Source organism: Rhinatrema bivittatum, chromosome 7, assembly GCF_901001135.1.
Source record: "Rhinatrema bivittatum chromosome 7, aRhiBiv1.1, whole genome shotgun sequence".
Lineage (NCBI taxonomy): Eukaryota > Metazoa > Chordata > Amphibia > Gymnophiona > Rhinatrematidae > Rhinatrema > Rhinatrema bivittatum.
In genome coordinates this window covers 217,433,946-217,457,865 of record NC_042621.1, presented here as the reverse complement: position 1 = coordinate 217,457,865, position 23,920 = coordinate 217,433,946, and the positions used below count along the sequence as shown (strand labels likewise).

The window sequence follows — 23,920 nt, the reverse complement described above, 5'->3', positions numbered from 1 at the left end:
GCTGCAGAGGTACTATGTATTTCAGTAGTCTTGTCTATCATAGAATTATGTGACATGCAAACTGCTCCTGCTGATACTACAGAATATATTATCTTCTTTATTTCACTGTCTCGTCCCGTCATTATTCTTTTCAGGATGTGCATTTCTATGATGACATCATGCATAGCTAGAAAAGAGATGAAGGAATGCTACCAAGCAATGTATGGACAGGACATCAAAAACATTTTGGGGTAGATTTTTAAAAAATGCGCGTTCGCGTACTTTTGTTGGCGCACCAGTCGCAAACAAAAGTACGCTGGATTTTAGTAGATACGCGCATAGCCGCGCGTATCTGCTAAAATCCAGGATCGGCGCGCGCAAGGCTGCCGATTTTGGGCAGCCGGCGTGCGCCGAGCCGCACAGCCTGCCTCCATTCCGAAATCGGAGCGGCCTCGGAGGGAACTTTCATTCGCCCTCCCCTCACCTTCCCCTCCCTTCCTCTACCTAACCCACCCCCCCGGCCCTATCTAAACCCCCCCTACCTTTGTCCACGGATTTACGCCTCCCGGAGGGAGACGTAAATCCACGCGCGCCAGCGGGCTGCTGGCGCGCCGAGACGCGACCCAGGGGCAGTTCCGGAGGGCGCGGCCACGCCCCCGGACCACCCCGGGCCGAAACCACGCCCCCGGGCCCGCCCCCAAAATGCCGCGTCGATCGGCCCCGCCCCTGACAAAACCCCCCAGGACTTACGCAAGTCCCGGGGCTCTGCGCACGCCGGCAGGCCTATGGAAAATAGGCGCGCCGGCGAGCAGGGCTTTTAAAATCCGCCCGACAGTCATATTTAAGGGAAAAACGAGAGGATTTTTTTTTCCCTAATGTGTTTGACACATTGGTTGATAAATCAGAGTAGAAGAGATTAATTCAAGGCACTTCAGCTTCACACACTCACACACTAGCTATTTTAAAGGGAAATGATACAGAGGGAAAAGAGTCAATATGGTAAGGGACAAAAAGGATGCAAGAAGGAGGTAGGTGTAGAAGATGAGTGTATTTGAGACAAGCTGCATGAGATTGAGAGCAGCAGTGTGTGAGTTCATCTCTGTATGTGCGTGAGATTGAGCTTGGCAGAGAGTGAGTGTGCACGTGTGGGTATGCATAAGATTGAGAACAGCAGAAAGGGAATATATGCGTGTGTGCGCATGAGATTGAGCCTGGCAGAGATGGAGTGTTTGTGTGCCTGAGACTGAACATGGGAGAGAGAGAGGAGAAAGTTTGTGCGCAACAACTCCCTACTCTCCCCATGTTTATCCATGACAATATCAGGGCATCTGGGAATCAAGTTCCCAGGTATGGAAAATAGGGGATTTAAAAAAAATTAATTGTAATTATTAGATTATTAGAACTATTTTATTGGTGTTTGGAAATGTTTTATGAATTTTTAATTATGGGAGAGAGAGAGAGGAGAAAGTTTGTGCGCAACAACTCCCTACTCTCCCCATGTTTATCCATGACAATATCAGGGCATCTGGAAATCAAGTTCCCAGGTATGGAAAATAGGGGATTTAAAAAAAATTAATTGTAATTATTAGATTATTAGAACTATTTTATTGATGTTTGGAAATGTTTTATGAATTTTTAATTATTAGATGTTTATTCATCAGCTGTTTTGAAATATTTATTCTTTTTATTAGTATGGTTTTACTATTATAATTGATATTTTATATTTTTTAATTTTATTGTTTGTTTTATGATGAATGGTGATATATCTGTTTTTCCATTGGTGCACTGCATACAGAGTCTTGCTTGTGGTGGTTTCCAATTCAGTGTTTGTCTGCATATTTCTGTTTACACTTTATGGTCTCTTTATTCTGTATTTGAGATAGTCTCTGTGTTCTGCAGGTATGACCAAGGTGAGCGATTCTGCTAGCTTGTTGTTTCTGTATAATGATCTGTAGTAGTTTGGCTTTTTCTGTTTTCCTAATAGAAGGGGTATTGGTATTCATGGGCCTGGTGTAATATTTTGCAGTGTTGTCTTGTCACAGGTAAGGTACTGGCAGTTAATGCTGTTTTAGTATGGTAGGTTTACAACCCCCTTGCATTTAACAGAGTCTCCCAGCTTGTGGTGTTGTATGTTTATGTTCAGGGTAAGTGCTCACTTTTTCACTTAGCCATAGGTGCCAAATGGCTTGGCTATGGCTCTGGGTGGGAGTGGGGTTTAGATGTCTCATCCCATCTCTAGTTACTATTTATTAGCACCAGTGGTATTCATGTGGAGGTGAAATACATTTTTACAGAAAGTTGCTACCATTCAGCTCGATCCAGTAAAGTTCAGTTGAAGATTTCTCGTCTGTAACGAGCTTGCTGCGCACAATTCGGACGCGTAAGGCAAACCAGCGATACAGTCTCCAATTTTGCGCATCCGTAGTGCTTCTTAAAACAGACGCGTAACCCTTCCCGCACCCGGCATGTAAATGAACGAATTAGCTGTATAATGAAGGAATTAGCTATTCCCCTCCGATACCGTAACGCGCGCTCAGGTTCTCTCATTAGTAACGCACTGTTTTGCCGCAGCCGTAACGTGTTAGTTTACCGCCTCCCCCTAGTAGGAGTTAGGACTGTGAGTCTAGTAATAAATCCATCGACACCGCTTAAGATACTCAAAAACAATAAAACACAATTTTAAAAAAAAGCGATACAGAGATGATCGAGAAAATGTAATGATGTGGGACACATAAAACCTGTCAGAAGAAAAAATAAAAATTTTTAAATACCTGTCGGAGGGCCGCGTGGGTCCAGGCAGCCGACGTGGGTCCAGGCGGCGGGAGCCGGGTGGTCGCGTGTTAAATCTAGGCCGCGGGCGGGTGGGCGCCTGTTCCGGGCGGCGGCGGCAGCGGCGGCGGGGGGACACGCGTTAGTTCGAGATGGCCGGCGGGCGGTCGCGTGTTAAATCTAGGCCGGGTCCGCACAGGCGCGCATTCACTGCCGGTGGGGGCTGCCGGGAGAGGCAGCCCCCACCGGCAGTGAATGAATGAATGCGCGCCTGTGCGACCCCTGCGATTGGGCGCTCAAGGCGTGACGTCACGGCATGTGACTGCCTTGAGCGCCGAATCGCAGGGGTCGCACAGGCGCGCATTCATTCACTGCCGGTGGGGGCTGCCGGGAGAGGCAGCCCCCACCGGCAGTGAATGAATTCATTCATCCAGGCGGAGGAGCCGGCTGCTTTCGCCACCGGCTCCTCCGCCTGGATGAATGAATGCGCGCCTGTGCGACCCCTGCGATTCGGCGCTCAAGGCGTGACGTCACGGCATGTGACTGCCTTGAGCGCCGAATCGCAGGGGTCGCACAGGCGCGCATTCATTCACTGCCGGTGGGGGCTGCCGGGAGAGGCAGCCCCCACCGGCAGTGAATGAATTCATTCATCCAGGCGGAGGAGCCGGCTGCTTTCGCCACCGGCTCCTCCGCCTGGATGAATGAATTCATTCACTGCCGGGAGAGGCAGCCCCCACCGGCAGTGAATGCGCGCCTGTGCGGACCCGGCCTAGATTTAACACGCGACCACCCGCCGGCCGTCTCGAACTAACGCGTGTCCCCCCGCCGCCGCTGCCGCCGCCCGGAACAGGCGCCCACCCGCCCGCAGCCTAGATTTAACACACGACCACCCGGCTCCCGCCGCCGCCGGCCGCCTGGACCCACACGGCCGTCTGAAACTAACACGCGTCCACCCCCCGCCGCCCGGAACAGGCGCCCACCCGCCCGCGGCCTAGATTTAACACGCGACCACCGGCCCCCCCCGGATCCCGCCGGCCGCCTGGACAGGTATTTAAAAATTTTGATTTTTACACTTCCTGGTACCTGTCATTTCAAATGTCATTTGAAATGACAGGTACCAGCGCACCCTGGTTACTGTATAGGCGCTGTATTAAGCGCCTATACAGTAAAATGGGTTACGCGGCCATAACCCTTCCCTACCGCTTTAAAGCCGCGGCATGCATTTGCATGCGATTAGAGGAGAGTATCGGGGAGTTAGTGAAGAGAACTGTGCGTGCGGGGAGGAAGGGTGCGCCTGACACTACCGCACTGTTTCTACCGCGGCCTTACTGGATCGACCTGATTGTAATTTTAACAAATCTACTCTGTATGTAAGTAACTAGTGCACTTTAGCACTACCTGACATTTTACATTTGCTGCTGATTATTTAGTGCTTCAAGATGTATGCAGCACTGTTCAATCACATATAAAAGTAGTCCCTTTTCTTTGGACCTTATCAAATTACAAGCTGGTTAAGATACACAGGAAAGACACATAAGAGAAACTTTGTTTATTACAGAAATAGTTAAATCAGGAAGGCCATGATCAGGGAGAATCAGGGATTGCAGTTTAAATGCAGCCACAAAAAAAAAGAAGGGGAATATCCTTAGATTTGGAGGGGTGTGTGTGTGTGTGTGTGTGGGGTGGGGTGGGGTGGGGGGTGTTATGTGTTGAAATGTGTTAGCTGGTTTGAAAATAGCCTTGAAGGGCAAGGGTTGGAATTCTTATCCCCAGCTAAGCAGAGACGGAAGAAATGGGGGAGAGGGGCAGAGCTTGGTGATTAGTAAGAGAAGCCCTGGGGGAGAGTAGTGATGGTTGACTGAGAAAAACAAAATTCTGAGGTTGCAGAGCAGCGGACAGGGCAGAAGTGAAGATGGCAAGGGAGAGGTATGTGTGTGGTTGTGTATGTGTGTAAAGATAGGATAAGTGGGATTAATGTTAGGGTTGGCTTGCTGCAGGACAAGAGACTGGCAAGGGTTAGAATCAGGAAGAGGAAGTATTAGGAAGTGAAGGAAGAAGGAATAGTGTTGATCTAGAGAGATCCTAAATCCCTTGTAATCTTTCAGAATCGAGGCTGGGAATTACTGCGTTAAATTATCTGCCCTGTAAAAGACTATATAAAGAAAACTGTAACTTAGAAATTGTTAAGGACATGGGGTCCATTTTATGAGGTCTTGTTCCTGGCCCTTCCCAGTGAACATTAAATAGAAATATTTGTTAAGCAATTCACTTTCTCCTCATCACCATCCACATATTCCTCCCCTTCACTTCAGAGTCTTGCAGTGCCACCTTTGCACTTCCTTCTATCACTAATATATTTTTTAAAAAGTCCCCCTATTTTACTGTATTTGCTATTTTCTTCATTTTACCTGGAAAAAGAACTGACTACTGTGATTAGGAGTTTGGGTGTCACAGGGAGGGAGAATGAGCATATTAGAAAAGGCCTGGGTGGAATTCCTTTGATACCTGCCTGGTGCAGGGAAGAAGGTACGGCATAAGGTTAAAATCATCAGATACTGCACTGCCTGCAGGGCTGGTGGATTATCAAGGTAAAGAAGTCTTAACAAAATCCCTTATCTCATTAACTGCGTCTTCATGGTGTTCTTTGAAACCCTCATGTACAGGAGAAAACACATGAAAAGCCTTCCTTCCTCCCCTACCTCTTTTCCAAGGGATGTTTGTCATGTTCTAGACTGATGAAGTTACATCAGAAGATGACTGAACTCTGTGGCAATATCATCTCCCGCGTGCAGTGCTACTGCTCCACTGATTCTGAATTTTGAATGCAGAGAGCGTGCATTAAGAACTTTGAGGATCCATAGTTCAATATTTAACGTCTTTAAAATATGGAAATTGTTGCAAATTTCAAACAATGAACTAGAATTAATTAGCATGGATTATCCTTTGTTCAGGAAAACAATATGCATGTTACAGAAAATGGAGCATTATAATTCTTCAATATCTAAATAAATATAAATATGTAAATATAATTCTCAGTCTCACACAGTACATCTGATTTAGGAATGAACAACATAAAAATGTCTTCTTGGTGCCAATTTCACTTCTCTCCTTAGACCCTTATTCAGTATTTTAATAACATGTTATTGTTAAAAACTGAGGTCTCTGTTGGAATGTCTTTTGTACTCTTAGGGGTAGATTTTCAAAGGGTTATGCGCTTAACTCCGAAAACCTGCTCCTGCGCGCGCTGAGCCTATTTTGCATAGGTGCGGCGGTGCGCACAAGCCCCGGGACACGCGTGTGTCCCAGGGCTTTGAAAAAGGGGCGCGGTCGTGGGCGGGGCACAGGTCTGGGGGCAGTCCATGGGCAGGCCCGAGGCCTCTGGCATAGTAATTGTGCTGGGGGATGGCGTGCCAGCAGCTGGTCGGCTCGCGCAAGTTACGCCTGCCAGAGGCAGGCGTAGCTATTGAAAACAAGGTAGGGGGGATTTAGATAGGGCTGGGGGTGGGTTAGATAGGGGAAGGTGGGGGGAGTAGAAGGAAAGTTCCCTCTGAGGCTGCACTGATTTCGGAGCGGCCTTGGAGGGAATGGGAAAAGCCTTCGGGGCTCCCCTAGGGCTCGGCGCACGCAAGGTGCACATGTGTGCACCCCCTTGCGCGTGCCGACCCCGGATTTTATAACCATGCGCACGGCAGCGCACATGTTATAAAATCGGGTGGACATTTGTGCGCGCCGGGTTAGAAAATCTGCCCCTTAGAGCTTTAAATGCTGTAGAAAGTGTTACTCGGAAAAGCATCTTGGTTCACTTTTCTCAGTCAATTACATTTTCACCATTAAAACAGATATGGTTTCTTGTCTCTGAATTGAAAGTACACTGAACCCATTTGTGAAAGATGTTCCTAATCACTATCCTTGCAAGGTCTGGAGTCTGACTACAGCTGGTGAGAAACAGAAACAAATTTAAATGTTAGCTTGGAACAGTGACAAATGCCTCTCCCTAGAGCATTACCACTAGTATATTACTCTATGAGCATTGTTTAATAGAGATTTTGTTCCATAGGCATAGAACGAGAAAAAGTCCTTTTTGAATAAGGTGCTATCATGTAGGATGTTGGCTCTACCTCAGATCATGATGACTGCGTGACTATTTTACATTCATAATCTAGCATAATGCATGAAATATCTATTTGCCAGGCTGCTAAATATTGAACAAGTCAGCGAAGCTCACCCACAAAGTTCTCTGTGGTTTAGGAGAGAAAATATCTCTGAATTTGCTACCTCTTGCAACATTTGCTATGTTTTCTTTTTCACTAAAGTTGGTGCTGACATCCTCTAATATTCCTTTAGCAGAAGAACAATTCTGCAACTTCAGGAGGCAATTATGAACAGAATTATTTGGTTCTATTTAATGCTGTTCATCTGACAAGAATTCAGACCCACAATTTACAAATCTAAGAAGTCAGAAAGTGAAATGCACCTACTTCCACAGCCTACATAAATGTTTCCAGCGATATGAATGGAGATAGAACAATATTACCATTCACAGATTCCACCTGGATTAGTTGGGACACAGGGATAAAAGCTCATCTTGGTCAAGGTCATATTGTGTTATGTTATTATAGTTGTTATATGTTGTGGATTACATTTTTGCTGTTGTTTGTTGCTGTGGGCCTCCTTTTGATATGGCAACTTATCAGTATGAATAATCAATCAAGAAATAAATAAACAAACAAACATTAAAAACCAATAGTAGGGGAAATCTCAAATCATATTATAGTAGAAAGGAGATTTCTTGTTTTGTAGTTCAAAACTCTACCCAATGTGACATATCTTCTTCTGAAGCATGTCAGTTGGCATATTGACATGGCCAGGTTCTAGCCCAAGTCACATGCCAGAGGCTATGTGGTGGGCCTGAGGGCTTGGAGAGAACATTTAGTAATTCCAGGAAGGGAGATAGTCTTCTGAGGTGTTGCTGCTATAGCTCTTAGTCATCCAATCATTCACTCACTCGTGCAATCATCCTATAATCTCATTTTCTTTCTGTCGTTTTCTCCATTTTTTTTTGTCTTCCCTTAACAAAATTATAGGAGAACGAGTGACAGAAAGCAGCTACTTAGCTGTTCCTGGAAATTCAATTGCATGATGATCTTTTGGGAAGTTATGCAAACCCATCTTGAATAATTTCTTCTTTGTTTAATGCTTGTGTTGCTGTCTGATTAAAATAAATGAGCTAACAAATTTGTTAAGTAAACGGAAGGGCTGATACCGTGCACCCTGTATTGCTGAAAGAGCTTGGTTTTGATTTTAGAATGTGTAAAACAAATAATAACAGCAATAATGCCCGATTTCCACAGCGAGCTCCCGTCTAGCAGTGCTGCATAAATTCTCCAACAGATCCTGGATTGCATTAACTTTATTGGCTATTTTTTTTTACATTGAACTCACCAGAAGTCACTTTTGCAATTCAATACATTCAACCAGTGGAATTCACAAAGGGGGCAATTCAGAATTTCAGATTTTTTCAATGACCAATATGTACCACATACTGGATCCCTTTTTCACTAGAAAAACTAAATTGGCCAATGCAAGTGAAAATATGCAAGGTATGGGGCTAAGGCCCTTAAAAAAAGTTATTTGAATTTCAAGGTTTTCATAAAACATGCACAATCATTAAGAACTGCAGCAGATGCTCAAATTCAGGTGCTCTGAATTCCATGATCATTAAAAGGTAGATAATCAAACTATTTGTGGTCTTCCAAAACCTCACAGGTAATTTTAACCTCACAGGGATTTTAACCTGCAACAGTATGTGCATACTTTTGGTTTCATTATTGCCCCCTGAAAAATTAGCTGCAGAGAATTGCACCGGCTTTCTTTAAGGGTCATTGGTCTGTCAGAAACAACGCATGCGGTTTGGATTATACAAAACTGCATATGTTATTCCATCCCTACACTCTCCCTGCTCCCGGGAATGCATCTTAACCATGTGGGCAATGATCAAAGCCTCCCAGGGGCAGATTGGCCTATCGGGGGCTTCGGACATGTCCTGGTGGGCAGCTCGGCCCAACCATGTGGTTGGTGTTGGTCACAGCGGCCCCATGCCCGCGCAGCTGCTGTGCACAGTACCAACCCGCAGCAGCTTTTGTCTCCTCTCAAGGGCTGCCTTAGCGTTGTGTGCAATGGCCGCGTGCTCGGTGGGGTCTCTCCTCTCCCCAAGCAGCACCGCGACGGCGGGAAACAGTCTGGCCGCTTCCCCTCGCATCCTGTTCTCTCGCTCTCTCTCGCACTGTTCCTTGCCGGCGGGATGAAGAAAACAGCTGCTGGCCGCCAGTGGAGACAAAAAAAAAAAAAGGAGCTGCTCGGCTGAGCACCGCCGCTGGTGCTCAGGCCAGCGAGTCCAAAGACCGAAGCTGCAGGCTGCTACCTGAGTCCAGGCCGTGAAAACAGCCGTGGGCCCTTGGCAGAGCCAGAAAAAAGGAGCTGCATATGAGTGAGTCAGATACCCACAACGGGCCGGTTTTGAAAAAAATCCCCTGGGCAGACATTTTCCATCCGCCCCTGAAGCCTCCCTTTCCCCTGGTAAAAAGTTTTTTTTATCTGCAGAAATGGTTTTCACTATTGTCCTCTGATTTGATAAACATTTCCTAAATTTCAGTTTTCATGTAACGTATTTCAGTGTAGAAAAGCTCCCATTATAATAAATGCAACTCTTGTACTGTGACATCGATGTGCAGCTTAAGGCTAATAGGCTGTCTCTGTGAGCACCTTTTAATGTGGTTTATTTTTTTGTTTCAAAGTCCAATTATATACTCATAAAGAACCTAATTTATAATTTAATTACATCGTAATACACAGAAAAGTGGTTACATTTATTTATTTATTCATTTTATTTATAAAATTTATAGTTTGCTGAGCCACAGGTTTCAGTGGATAACAATTTAACATACATAATAACTAAACCATAAATGAGACATAAACAATAACATTTAAAACAATCTTGCAAATAAAATTGACAACAAGACATAGCATAATAAAAATACAGCTACTTTCAACAGCCCAGGCCTGCATTAACACTGCCGACATACAGCCAGCTCTGACTATAGGTGTCCAGATCCTTAAACATCCCTATAAAGAGCAGCACAAATAGATTTTCTAAAGAAAACTAGTACAAGTCTGTAAGCACCTCTTAAGTACAAGTCTCACATTTGCAAGCAGTAACACTGACAAACCTTACAACCAGTTATGTACCTTGCTTTCATAATATGTGTATATTCTTTAGGTTTATAGCAGGTCTCTTCTTATGCTTTCATTTTCCTTCTCTGCTGATTTGATTCCTGATCCTTTACTTTGAAACCTACTGAGAGTCTGACCTAGCACTGCTTTAGCACCAAGAAAGTTAAAGGGGGGATTTGGATTGAGCCCACCACATACTTCATGACCGTTTCCATAATTTATATTCTGTTTTCTATCCTTGCACAGTGATAGTCTTCTGGCAAGGGGCATGGACCGCTGCAGTTCCCTTTGGAGTCTAGTCTACGTGTGCTGTTAGGGTAATAGGCACAGTCAGCTTTGCTGTTAGCAGTGCGGTTGGTTATATACTCCCAGATCTGACACTCCTGAGGAACAGGACAAAGGACTGAAACGTGACCTTGGATCTCTTATATATTAGTGCAGCGATTCTTAACCAGTGTGTCGCCAAGCACCGGCAGGTGTGTTACGGCTCCCGATGTCCCACTGCTCCACTTGTGCTTCCCTTCTCCCCAGGGGCGGACTGGCCAATGCAGTTGGCAGGGGATTGCCGCTGCTGGAGGCCAGGCTGGCGGTGGCTGAAGAGCAGAGAGACCCTGTGCGCCGCCGCTGGAGGCCAGGCTGGCGGGGCCGAAGAGCGTAGAGATGCTGCGTGCCGCCGGTGGAGCCCAGGCCGGCAGCGGCTGGAGAGACAATGTGTGCCGCCAGAGGTCAGGCTGGCGGTGGCTGGTAAATGGAGGCCAGGCATATTGGGCCAAACAATGAGAAGAGGCTCCATGTAAACTTGTGTGTGTATGAGTGGTAGTTTTGTGTGTCGGTGGTAGAATGGATGCCTAGGTGCGTGAGTGAGAGCTTATGTGTGTGTGGTACAATGGGTGCGTGAGTTGCATCTTTGTGTGTGTGTGGTGGAATGGGTGCCTGGGTGCATGAGTGGCATCTTTGTGTGTGGTAGAATGGGCGCAAGAGCATTTGTGTGTGATTGAGAGCTTGTATGTAAGTGAGACAGCATATGTGTGATTGAGAGAGAGACTGGTCAGAGGTGATGTGTTTCTGTGAGAGAGAGACAGACTGGTCAGGAAGATGCAAGGTAATGCATATAGGGAAAAATAACCCATGCTATAGTTACACAATGTTAGGTTCCATATTAGGTGCTACCACCCAAGAAAGAGATCTAGGCGTCATAGTGGATAACACATTGAAATCGTCGGTTCAGTGTGCTGCGGCAGTCAAAAAAGCAAACGAATGTTGGGAATTATTAGAAAGGGAATGGTGAATAAAACGGAAAATGTCATAATGCCTCTGTATCGCTACATGGTGAGACCGCACCTTGAATACTGTGTACAATTCTGGTCGCCGCATCTCAAAAAAGATTTAATTGCGATGGGAGAAGGTACAGAGAAGGGCAACCAAAATGATAAGGGGAATGGAACAGCTCCCCTATGAGGAAAGACTAAAGAGGTTAGGACTTTTCAGCTTGAAGGGAGGTGACCAGTGTGTGTGTGAGAAAGAGAGACTAGTTAGGGAGGTTACTGGTCTGAGTGAAACAGAGCTTGTGTGTGAGTGACTGGTTGTGGGCGCTAAGGAAGAGGACCGTGAGTACAGAGCTTCAGCAGCCACTGCTGCTTCTGGTGAGTGCTATTGGCCTGCATGGGAAAGGAGTAGGAGAGTTGCTGGAGAGGTTAAGAAAAGGTGGCTTTTAAAGTTTATTTTTCTTGATTGACTGCCATTTTAATTATTGGGTATTATGTGATGTGTCTGCTGTTTTGAAATATTTTATTGATATTTGAACAATTTTTAATAATTTTTATGAGTTTTTTAATTGTTGGATGTTATTCTGTTCATCAGCTGTTTTGTAACATTTATTAGTATAGTTTTACAATTATTTCCAAGTGGGGATCTATAGCAGCTTGGCTTGCTCTGTTTTCCTAATAGGAGGTGTATTAGTGTTTAGGGTTAAATATTTGTAGTGTTGCCTTTTCATAGATAGGATTGTTACTGTTTGAGTGTGTTCCATAATACAGGGTTAACTTTGTGCGGGTTAGTTTATGTGCATTATTATGTTAGGTGCTATATTTCTCTTTCCATTTCTCCAGGTTTGCACTGCATGCAGAGTGGCTGTTTTGGTTTTCCATTCCAGTTTCTGTCTCCATATTTATAATTTGTGGTCTTTCTGTACTTGGTGAAGGTAGGTTCTGGGTGTGTGACCGAGGTGAGATATTTTACTAGCATGTAGGCATTTGTATCACTCTTATTTGTTGTGTTTTCTCAATAGGACATGCATTAGTGGTAAATTACTGTCTTTTCATAAGGAGGGGTATTGTGCCTGCCAGTAAAGAGAGTTTGTTTTGCTTTTACTGAGATGTCATCAGAACCAGAATATATATTTTTTTGGATGGTGAGTTATACGGGTAATGCCCTAGTTCTGCTCTGTATCCATTGTTGGGGGTCGAGGGGGTTCCTGAGGATGTAGAATGTATATTTACATTTTGCCCCATGACGGTCACATGCTCAGTGTGTCACGCATGTGAGAACCATCTGTCAAGTGTGTCCTGGCCAAAAAAAAGATTGAAAACCACAGTATTAGTGCATACAATGCTGTTGCTATGCTACTACAGCAACTTTGGTTATTTTTTGTCATGTTTCTGACAAAATAGCCACTCATTTCAAAACAAAAGTTATTAACATTTCTACAGAATTCTCACAATTACCTTATCCAACACACACCAATAAGGCCTGGATTGGCCACTGTTGGAAACAGGATGCTGGGCTTGATGGACCCTTGGTCTGACCCAGTATGGCTTTCTTATGTTCTTAACCCAGTTATCAATGGTTAGAATTTATACCTATCTCTGAAAATACTATTCAAACCATTATTAAAAAACAAAATCCTTCTAACTCTCCTGAAAAACCCTGTTCTGGAGCTTTCTTTAAAGCATTAGGTCCCCATGCTAGTACTTTTCTCAGTTTACTAGTAAATCAATCATTAGAAACAGGACAATTTCCACATAGCTTGAAAAAAACCTCTATTCTACCCATCATTAAGTTCAAAACAAAAGATGCAACTGATCTCAACAACTTCAGACCCATTGCTACTTTAACCTCACTAGCCAAACTCATTGATTCAGTAGTCTTATGCCAACTCTCAGATTTTCTATCAGAAAATAACATCCTCCAGATCAATCAATACGGCCTCCGAAAGGGACATTCCACTGAAACTCTCCTACTAGCTTCCTTCGATACTTTATTCCGTGCCTTTGACTCTTATACTGACTATTTCATAGTCTTTCTTGTCATTTCAGCAGCATTCAACATGGTTGATCATCAAATACTCATCTCAGGTCTTAAATCCATAGGTATTACAGGGACAGTTCTAAACTGGTTCTCATCTTTTCTAACAGGTCACTTTCAACAAGTCAATATAAATCATCACTCTTCTGATTCGTACACAATCCCGTAAGGAGTGCCTCAGGGTTCATCATTATCTCCCATACTTTTCAACATCCATCTACTCCCCTTATGTCATATTCTATCATCTTTAAATTTCCAATTCAAAATCTATGCAGACGACATCCAGTTTATAGTTCCATATAATACATCTTGGTCCGCCACTTTATCTATGGTTTCCCTTTATCTATCTACTATTAATTCATGGCTCTCTCACAATCGTTTAAAATTGAACCCGTCAAAAAACTGAGATTGTTCATCTAACTTCTATTTCAGATTCTTCAATTGGTCCACCTTCACATCTGGTAACAAACGGTGTTTCGATTCCAATATCGCACTAAGCCACAAATCTAGGAGTCATCATAAACACAGATTTAACAATGAAATAACACATTTCTTCGGTAACTAGAAAATCATTTTACAAATTACAACTTTTAAAACGCCTCCGTTCTTTACTTTTTCATCATGATTTCCAAACTATTTTACAGTCGCTTATTTTTTCTGGCCTGGATTATTGTAACGCTCTTTACTTAGGTTTACCTGATTACACAATTCATTCATTACAACTAGTTCAAAACGCTGCAGCTCGTATCTTATCCGGTATCTCTCTCAGGAATCACATTACACCGACTCTGCAATCCCTTCATTGGCTACCTATAAAATTTAGGATACAATATAAAGTACTCACTATTATTCACAGCTTAATATTTATTTTATTTATTTATTTAACATTTTTCTATACCGACCTTCATGGTTAAATACCATATCAGGACGGTTTACATCGAACAGGGATAAAAAAAAAAAAAAATAAAAAATAATATACAACTCTTCCTCTACCTGGCTTTGTTCCATGCTCCGTATTTAGAAACCTGTTCGACATTCAAGGTCTCTAACACAAAATCTATTAGACATTCCATCACCACGATTAGCAAGATTAGATATTACCAGAAGGAGAGCGTTTTCAGTAGCAGGACCCTCCCTTTGGAATTCACTACCAAATCCACTCCGCTTACTATCAAACCCGTTACATTTTAAAAAATCTCTAAAAACATACCTGTTTCAAATAGCTTTCAATATTCCCTCAAACACACAGTAATAATTAAGCAACATTACCTTCCCTCCCCTTAGTACATTTCCCCCTCCCCTGCTTTTTTATAATATCATATAATTATTTACCCCTCCCTTTTTCCCCCTATCTTTAGGGTAATTGAATGGCACAAGTCTTTCTTCTCTTTTTAAGAGTAGTTTAATTTTGTAAAAATTTGTTTACTTTGATTGTTTATTATACCGATTTTGTGTAATTTTTATTCTTTTTTTATTTTATTTTATTTTAATATTATTCTTGTGAACCATTTTGATAAAATTTCAGTTTGTAAAAACGGTATATAAATACTTTTAAATAAATAAAATAAATAAATAAATGCTCACATAGAAAATCTGTCAGCAATAATTGAGAAGGCAGAGTGGGTACATAGTTAAAATTTCATCTGTGGAAGAAGAGTGGTTGATTAATGGTCAGTTACTATGTTGGGTTGAATTACAGAGTAAGAGGTTAATTGAAGTCTTTCTTTTCTTTTTTTTCTTAATTCACCAACTTCCTCAGGTAAACAAGTAGATCAGCTGCCTCAGTGTTTGCAAGAGGCAAAAGAAGCACCTGATGGGATAAGTTTTGAAGAGTTGAAGATTTTAGAGGCTTTTTGGTGCTGTGTACCTGGCTGATGCATTAAGTGGCAGTTAATTGGTAATGAACACTACTGCAATACAGGATTTAGGGCACCTTCTGTGCAAACTATTCTCACCACTTCTGTTTTTATGTACAACATGGATTTCTACTAATATGGATTACCACAAGTGCTTCGAGGTAGAAAAGCTGAATGTACTGGATATGGAAAACATCTTTTATTGAAATCAACACCGTGTGAGGATTAGACTACCACTATTCACTGAGTGCCTGTTTCAAAATGACTCATCTCTCTTGATCATTTATCATTTTTCCAGCTATATCCCACTCAGCTTTTGGGCAGCTATCTATATGGAGACACATAAGAACATAAGCACATAAGAAGTTGCCATACTGGGTCAGACCAAGGATTCATCAAGCCCAGTATCCTGTTTCCAACAGTGGCCAATCCAAGTCACAAGTACTTGGCAAGTACCCAAATATTAAATAGATCCCAAGGTACTAATGCTGGTAACAAGCAGTAGTTAGTCCTTATTGATTAATAGCAGTTTATAGGCTTCTCCTCCAGGAGCTTATCAACTCCTATACCAACTACCTTAACCAGATCCTCTGGCAATGAATTCCAGACCTTAATTGTGCAATGAGTGAAAAAGAATTTTCTCCAATTTGTTTTAAATATGCTGCTTGCTAATGTCATGGAAAGCCCCCTAGTCTTTCTATTATCTGAAGGAGTAAATAACCAATTCACATTTGCGCACTCAAGTCCTTTCATGATTTTGTAGACCTCTATAATATCCCCCCTCAGCTGTCTCTCTCCAAGCTGAAAAGTCCTAAGCTCTTTAGTCTTTCCTCATAGGGGAGCTGTTCCATCCCCTTTATCATTTTGGTTGCCCTTCTCTGTACTTTCTCCAGTGCAACTATATCTTTTTTGAGATGCGGTGACCAAAATTGCACACAGTATTCAAGATGCGGTTTCACCATGGAGCGATACAGAGGCATTATGACATCCACCATTTTATTTGCCATTTCCTTCCTAATAATTACTAACATTCTGTTTGCTTTTTTGATTGCCACAGCACACTGAGATGACGATATCAATGTATTAACCACTATGATGCCTAGATACCTTACCTGGATGGTAGCTCATAATATGGAATCTAACATTGTGTAACTCAGCAGAGGTTATTTTTCCCTATATGCATCACACAGTACCTTCATCATGGCATTTAGATTTAAGCCTGGTCTAAAATCTAAGTTAAAGATACATCTGGAGTATCAGTTACTAGGTGCTGGGTCCTCATATAGATAGTGGGATATAAAACTTTTATATATCAAGTCAAATTTAAGAACAAAAATTAAACTCTTCCAAAATGGCTGAGTGCATTTCATTTTAGAGTTTTAAACTGTGCTGAAAATTAGTTTTTTTTATGGAAACTGGTTGTGTACAGTTTTAAAACTGTGCTATGAATTGTGCTCCAGCTTCTTATTTAATCTGAAACAGGTTTTTTAAGGCATTGTAAACAATGCTACTTGAGAATCCAGCTCCTCCTATTCCTCGGGCAAGTTGGAACTAGGGTCACTGCAGAGGCAGTGTTTACAGCTCCCAGAACCGGGGGAGGGAGTTCCAGTCATCGCACAACAGATGCCTGCTGGCATGCCATGATCGGTAGCCTGAGATGGTGTGTGGCCCCCAGCTAAGCACTGTTGCTGCAAAGATTAGGATATAGAAGGAGGCTGGACTATAGAAGGAAAACAAAAGAATAGTAAATAATAAAAAAAAATGTATTTATACATCAAAAAATTAGACAGCTTTTATATAGCTGTCACAGATGTGAGCCCTTGGGCTGTGGCGTGATTGACACAGCCTAGTAGGCGAACCTGTTAGACGAGTGCCGACAGCTGGCAGATATGCTTTAAAGTGGGACCTTCACCTATTCCAGGGGGCCAGCAGGACTTAGGTGAGAGTCCCTGAGGGCTGTCTAGAGAGAGAGAGTCCAGAGATGGGCTATGGTCAGGGCAGGCAGCAAGCAGACAACGGGTTCAGGCCGAGGGTCGAAGCAGACAGCAAACAAGGAGTAGTTGGGGGTCCGTAGTAGATGTCAGTATCAGGCAGTAGGCAAGGGAAGGACAAGGCTGGGAGCAGGAACGAGGCAAGGCTGGAGTAAACTGGGCTGGAACAAGGATGGATCAGGAATTAGCAATACACATTGCAGAGCTGCAGGAGGACCTGTTGCTCAGACAAGGATTTGGAATACGGCTGGGGTTCAAATCCCAGCTGCTCCTATGTCATCAGAGGGTGCCTCCAGGGCTTTTCCCATTGCAGAGCCTTGAATAGTGGGAGCGCTCCAAGTGCATGCGTGCCTAGAGGAAGCCATGGAGGAGATGACATGGCGATGTCCTTGTTGCGTGCAGCTGGTGGTGTCATACAGAGAGTTTGGCCGAGTGTGGGACATCCTGTGGCTGGCCAAAAACCTTAAATAGCTAAGACTGAATACTTCAGAATACAGTTATCTTTTGGCTGTCTGTTTTGCTTGTTGATACGATACTTGATGTTCAAAGGTGAGACATGCACAGTGCATTCTTACTGAATTATACATCTATCCCTGGGTTTGCAAAAACGTTCATTATCTAAAATTGCATAAGATCAGATTATGTTCCTTTGGCACTATTTTCATTTAATTGTGCCATAGAATTTTGAATTGCATTCGTGCTTAGCGATTTTTCATGTACAGTGCATCACATCTTATGGTGAATTTGGGATTTCCTAGCATGTAGCAGATGGACTCAGGACCAATGGGTATAGTGTACTCGTCATAGCAGTTGGAGACGGATCAGATTTCAATCTGACGTCAGCCCCCAATACATATACCCCTGCAGGAAGTGCAGCTCTTCAGTATTTTCCGTCTCCATAGCAGTTAGGGACTATCTGCACGCTCTCGCAGCGTTAGAACCAATTCAAGAAGAAAACCCAAATTTGAAGATGAAACCTACCTCGGAAGACGAGCCCCGCTCTCCTGCGGTGATACCCTCAGGTCCCTCCCCCAGTTGAGATTTCCCAAGGTGATTTCCGTGGTCCCTCGGAGGTGAGCCTCGGTCCAGTGGCCGAATTGCGGCGAGGACCTAGCCCCTGATCCCGGGCACGGCTGAGAGGCAGCGGGTGCCCCCTCGAGCATGGCGGTGAAGGTATTTGCCCTCTCCCCCTGCAGCTGGAGACCACCCGAAGGAAACTGGGAAGCGCCGAAGACAAGGTAAGGTAGAAATCTTCAGTGTCGACTCCGGTCTCCGAGGTTCGAGGAGTTGCACAGGTCACCAACCGGGACCAGTGCCACCGGGTTGATCCGCCCTAGCAGGGCCAGGTCCCGGTTAGATCCAAGGGTCTACCCACGTGGAGACCCTCCGAGGAAGTCGCCATATTGTCCGCATGGTCACTGTCGCTATCTTGGCCCTATTCTCCGCTCGTAGCTTTGGGCCAAGCGCACAAGTTTACTTAGGTGCACAAATTACATGTGCGCATAAACTTACATGCACATATTCCTTGTGCGCATAAGTTACACGCACAAGGACTGTGCACACAAGATACGCGCACCATGCGCCTACCGGGCTAAGCGCATATCCATGACTTGGGCGCACAACTGCGTGCACAAACCACACGCACATCTAGACGCATAAGGATTTAAGCGCCGACAGCCATGGCACGACCAGAAACGGAGATAAAGGCTCAAGGTCTCTGCCCAGCATGCCATATCAGAGCCACACAAAACGAGGAGGCCAACGCCCTGTGTGCTCAGTGCGAGGAGGCCCTGGGAGACCCAGCTCAGGGCCAGTCCCACTCAGGGCCACGTAATATCTCCTCAGTGGGTACCCCAGATCTGGCAATTCCCAGCGGGACACCCCCACAAACGGGGACCTCCAGGGACCCAATGCCCCTCAGCTTGGATCCAGTGTCTATCTCATGGGTGGAGTTTGCATGTTTGTTCACCTTTGTTCACATGCAAATGGAACCCCTGGCTGACCAGCCTCATCCTCTGCCAGAGGACCTTTATGCCCCGGGCCCCTCGAGGCCTAGACAAAGGTTTCCTCTGCCCAGGAGCCCCCATCTATGGAGACACAGACAACTCTGAAGAGGAAGCAGAGCCCCTGGAAGAGGGGGAACTCCCGGGGACAGAGCCTCACCGAACCATGAGACACTTTTTCACCAAGGACGAGCTCCCCGACCTGGTCACCCACAGCCTGAGGGAGCTCGTTATTCCGGGCCCACATGCTTTGTGGGGGCCCAAGCCGAATCCCCTACTGGAGGGCCTCCGCCAGACCTCCAGCCATTTCCCACTGTTACAAGCCGTCCAGCAGCTAATTGACCTGGAATGGAGTGCTCCAGAGTCTATGGCAGCCATGTACCCCCTGGACCTGGCGACCAAAGATCTTCTCACATGCCCAAGAGTTGAAGCCATGGTCTGCGTGGTCTTGAAGCGCACTACTATCCCAGTGGAGGGAGGAGCAGCGCTCAAGGACGCACATGACCAGCGTCTGGAATCCATACCTAAACAGTCCATTGACGTAGCAGCTATGTCCCTACAGATAGCGGCCTGCAGCACTGTAGTGACATGTGCCTGCTTATCTCAGACCAGGAGCAACACCCCTGGAGAAGTCATGGAACCAGCAGTGTCATTCTGGTGGACGCTGCTTCCGATCTGGTGCGCACGGCAGCCAGAGGAGTGTCATCTGCAGTGGCTGCCAGGAGGCAACTCTATCTCTGAAGCTGGTCGGCCGACGCATCTTCCAAAACTCGCCTCACAAGGATGCCCTTCAAAGGATCCCTCCTGTTCGGCAGTGAGCTAGAGAAACTGGCCAACAAATGGGGCGAGTCCCCATTGCCGTGCCTACCGGAGGACAGGATGAAGAGGAACCAGCGACCCTTCCCCCAACCCTCCAGGGGCAGAAGTTCACAGCGCTTCAATCCATACAGAAACAACTATCAAGCACCCCAACCTACGGGCAGGAACCAGTCCTTTCGGACCAAGCACAACATGAGGGGAACCAGCTCGGGTACAGGCCCCAGCCGTACCCCACAATGAGATTCAGACGACCCGTCCAAGGGAAGAAGCCATAGGGGGCAGACTAGCCCTATTCTACGACAGATGGGTCGAGATAACTTCGGACAAGTGGGTCCTAGCCATCATTCGAGAGGGGTATTTTCTGGATTTCCTACGAACCCCTCTGGACAAATTCGTGGAGTCCCCCTGCTACGACCTCGCCAAGAGGGTAGCAGTGGAAGCTACACTAACCAGACTACTTGCCCTCGAGGCCATAGCCCCAGTGCCTCCACAAGAAATAAATACTGGGCATTATTCCATTTATTTTATCATCCCCAAGAAAGAAGGGACATTCAGGCCCATCCTGGACCTCAAATCGGTCAACCACCACCTGAGGATTCCCTGCTTCCGCATGGAAACCCTACACCCCGTAATAAGGGCAGTACAACCGGGAGAGTTTCTCACATCCCTGGATCTTTCGGAGGCCTACCTACACATCCCAATTCATCAGAAACACCAGCGCTATCTACGCTTCAAAATCCTGAACCGTCACTACCAGTTCCAGGCACTACCCTTTGGGTTAGCCAAAGCACCCCGGATGTTCACCAAGATCATAGTGGTGGTGGCGGCAACATCGAGGAAGGAAGGAATCCTTGTGCATCCTTACCTAGACGATTGGCTGATCAGGGCGAAATCTCCAGAGGAAAGCCGCCAAGCAACCAACAGAGTCAAAATTCTACTGGAGAGCCTAGAATGGGTGGTCAACACAAACAAAAGTTGTCTACAGCCCTCACAGTCTCTAGAGTACCTAGGAGTCCGATTCGACACCAAAGAAGACAAGGTCAGCCTGATTCCCACTAGGAGATCAAAACTCTGGAACAGGTTACAAAACCTGTTGAGCGAACCTCGCCCCACAGCATGGGATTACCTACAGGTCCTCGGTCTGATGGCATCCACACTGGAAGTAGTACCATGGGCACAAGCTCACATGAGGCCCCTGCAGCGCTCACTTCTATCACGATGGAATCCGCTGTCTCAGAACTATGCAGTACGTCTATCACTCCCAGGCAGGGTTCGGACCCAGCTACGGTGGTGGCTACTGGCCAGCCACCTGAGCCAGGGAACAAGACTATCCACCACAACCTGGACCCTGCTCACCGCCAGCCTACAAGGATGGGGAGCTCACTGCGAGGAATTAACCGCCCAAGGGCAGTGGAACGCAGAAGAGTCGGGATGGAACATCAACCGTTTAGAAGCCCAGGCAGTCAGACTAGCCTGCTACGCTTCACCCACAGACTCCAAGACAAAGCAGAGTAATGTCAGACAACGCCACAACAGTGGCCTACATCAACTGGCAGGGGGGAACCAGAAGCCAACAGGTGTCTCTGGAAATAGACCCCCTAATGATGTGGGCGGAAGTAAACCTCCAAGAGATCTTGGCCATCCACATCGCCGGGAAAGACAACATCACGGCGGACTACCTCAGCAGGGAAAGTCTAGACCCAGGAGAATGGAAGCTGTCGTCCTCAGCATTCCAAATGATAGTGAACCGGTGGGGACGCCAAACATGGACCTTCTGGCAAACCAGTCAACACCCAAGTACCCAGGTACTTCAGCCGCAGGCGTGAACCTGAGTCCCAGGGGATCGATGCCCTGGTACAGACCTGGCCACAGGGGACCCTATTATACACGTTCCCACCGTGGCCCCTACTGGGTGCAATCATTCACAAGATACAGCTGCCCAGGGGACTAGTTCTTCTGGTGGCCCCGGACTGGCCAAGAAGACCCTGGTACGCCGACATGAGAAGACTACTGGCAGGGAACCCCCTACCACTGCCTCCACACAGAGACCTGCTCCAACAAGGACCGATCCTCCACGAGGATCCAACTCAATTCTCTCTTACGGCCTGGCCATTGAGAGGGCTCGCCTGAGAAAGAGCGGATACTCGAGGGCTGTAATCGACACCCTGCTCCGAGCACGCAAGTTCTCCACATCGCTAACGTACATAAGGAGTTGGAGAGTCTTTGAAGCCTGGTGCGAAGACCACAACATCAAGCCACGCTCAACTAAAGTTCCCGTGATCTTGGAATTCTTACAGAATGGGCTACTGAAGAGGCTGTCCCTCAACTCTATCAAGGTACAGGTGGCCGCATTGTCATGCTACTGTCCCAAGAGCGGGGGCGATGGCATAGCTTCTCACCCGGACGTGCCACGTTTCCTGAAAGGAGTCAAACACATCCGCCCACCACTAAAGCGGCTGGTACCTCTGTGGAATTTCAACCTGGTCCTGGATTTCCTAGCAGGAACCTCCTTTAGACCCCTCCGAGGTCTGTTAACTTTAAAGACAGCCTTTCTGCTGGCAGTTTGCGCAGCCCGCTGCATTTCAGATCTGCAAGCACTGTCCTGCCGTGAGCCATTCCTCAGGCTCACTCCAGGATCCATCCAGCTACGCACGGTCCATTCGTTTCTTCCCAAGGTGGTATCACACTTCCATCTTAACCAAACCATCTCGCTACCATCGCCAGATGAATTGAAGAATTCGGAAGAAGCTCGTAGTCTACGCCACCTCAATATAGGCAGACTACTGTCCAGATACTTGGAAATGTCGAACCCGTACGAAAAAATGACCACCTTTTCGTCCTTCACAGCGGGAAGAGACAAGGGGAAGCGGCCTCGCGGGCAACCATAGCCCGCTGGGTCAAGGAAGTCATCAAGGCAGCCTACGTAGAAGCAGGCAAGCCTCCACCTCTACAGATCAAGGCCCATTCTACCAGAGCCCAGGAAGTATCCTGGGCAGAAACCAGAATGCTCTCACCCGCCGAGATCTGCACGGCGGCGACATGGTCCTCCATCTACACCTTCTCCAGATTCTACCATCTGGATGTTCAGGCTCGGGAGGACACGGCATTTGCAAGGGCAGTACTAAGTGGGTCACGGGCAGCCTCCCACCCAGTTTGGGAGTAGCTTTTATACATCCCATTGGTCCTGTGTCCATCTGCTACACGCTAGGAAATGGAGAAATTACTTACCTGATAATTTCGTTTTCCTTAGTGTAGACAGATGGACTCAGCATCCCACCCTTGGCTCCGTCACACATGGAATTTCAAATGATTCAAGGGTAAGCCATGTTTTCATTCACGTAGGGCACACACCCTGCCGGGTGTCGACGCTTTCCGGTTGAGTACACTGGCGGTCTCTAGCTATAGTCGTTCCAACCAGTTCAAGTTAATCAAGTTATAAAGTTTAACCAAGTTATGAAGTTTTTCAAGTTAATCAAATTAGTCAGTCACACATATCCACAATGCTTTTTGAGGAGAATACTGAAGAGCTGCACTTCCTGCAGGGATATATGTACTGGGGGCTGACGTCAGATTGAAATCTGATCCATCTCCAACTGCTATGACAAGTACACTATACCCATTGGTCCTGAGTCCATCTGTCTACACTAAGGAAAACAAAATTATCAGGTATGCAATTTCTCCATTTTGTTTTAGCAAAGAATAGTGGTTTTCATGTTAGTCCACTTTAATATGTAGAAGCAAAGGTCAACAAACAAGTTGTAACTGATACCTTTTTTTCTTGGACTGACTAAAAAGGTATCACCTCCAGTTTGTTTGACCCTTATTTCTACATTTTTCCACCCTGTACTTTAAAGAGGGATTCATTCCTAGCCCTTAGTGTTCAATGTTTCTATCAGAAGATCTCTGAGGGAGAGGAAGGGATTGTAAAGCTGAGCAGGCGTTGTGGATGGGTAGACTGGATGGACCATAC

General features: G+C 45.7%; 1 protein-coding gene across 4 annotated transcripts in view; it reads left to right on the top strand.

The window, feature by feature from the left end:
• The window catches only part of SLC16A12 (solute carrier family 16 member 12), a 145,582-nt gene that overhangs the window by 15,507 nt on the left and 106,155 nt on the right, over positions 1-23,920 (top strand). The window contains exon 1 of one of the 4 annotated variants that reach the window (XM_029609836.1): positions 15,041-15,178. The exons of the other annotated variants lie outside the window; for them this stretch is intronic. The gene's annotated coding sequence lies outside the window, so the exon portion shown is untranslated. Of the gene's footprint in view, positions 1-15,040; positions 15,179-23,920 lie in introns of those variants that run through there. 4 annotated transcript variants of the gene reach the window in all.